General features: G+C 49.8%; 1 protein-coding gene across 2 annotated transcripts in view; it reads left to right on the top strand.

The window, feature by feature from the left end:
* The window catches only part of LOC104159489 (disabled homolog 2-interacting protein-like), a 10026-nt gene that overhangs the window by 1591 nt on the left and 7400 nt on the right, over positions 1 to 1035 (top strand). The window lies entirely within an intron of this gene.

Raw genomic sequence — 1035 nt, 5'->3', positions numbered from 1 at the left:
TAACCGAGTTCCAGACTGTCCCAGGCCAGATCAGATGTCCGTTTTCACTTCTTCAGAGAAAGAAGAAAGAGGCAGAAGGACCTGAGCTCTGTTCATGGACATCCTTTACTGGTGGCCTTTATGCTGATGAAATGAACCCGGGTGGGGTGGCGGCTGCACCTTGCAGCCAGAAATTCTGAGCAGCCGCCACAGGTGCAGTGCCCGAGGTGGAGATGCAAGAAGAAGCAGAAAGCCACAAGCTGGGGGAGGATTTACAGCAAGTGATATTCGTGAGCTAAGTCTGAAACTTCTGATTTAAAATTCTGGACGTAGAAGACCAGACTGGAAGATGGCATGGGAAAGCCCCCAACCCCAGTGAGGTGATTAAACCAGTCCCCACTCCTTCCAAGTACAGAACCTCCCATTCTGCTGCTTGCCAGTGACTGGGTTTCTCTGCTGTCCAGAGGTGTGAATGGAGGAGGCAGTCCCCAACATTTCTGAGTTGTTAACTTGAATTCCCTTGACCAAGTCATCCAGATCCCTTGTGTTCATCCAAGAAACTTTACTGGAGCTTATAATGAGCCAGGATGGAGGGGAAGTAGCTGGAGATTCACTTCCTCAACTTTGTAATGTGGTTGGAAAATATTTAGGCACTGCCATTTGCAGTCCCTGCCCAGGCTAGGACTGAAAAGCAGAGGCTGTGGCTCTAGCTCACTGACCGTAGAGCAGCTCTGCTCCTTGAGCTCCCATAGCTACGTGAACAAACCTAGGGGTGAACTACTGAGATGTCGAGCATTTAGACCTCTCCAGCATCGTAAGCGTGGTCTCAGCCAAAAAAGAAACGTTTATTTTGCAAGAAGGCACCTGCATCACCAAAAGTAGCATTTCGGTTTGCAGATCTGGTTTTATCTGCATGAAATCTCTGCAGGAAGCAAAAAGACGTCTCGGTAAAAAGAGGCTGAAGAGTTGAGCAAAATCTCTGCTTGCGGAGTGAACCCGCCACGTCAAGCCGCTCCGTTTGCCTGCAGCTCGGTGCCTTCTCAGGTCGTCTCCTTC

This window comes from Cariama cristata, unplaced genomic scaffold (genome assembly GCF_000690535.1).
Source record: "Cariama cristata isolate BGI_N322 unplaced genomic scaffold, ASM69053v1 scaffold17690, whole genome shotgun sequence".
NCBI lineage: Eukaryota > Metazoa > Chordata > Aves > Cariamiformes > Cariamidae > Cariama > Cariama cristata.
This window is presented reverse-complemented; position numbering and strand designations above follow the sequence as displayed.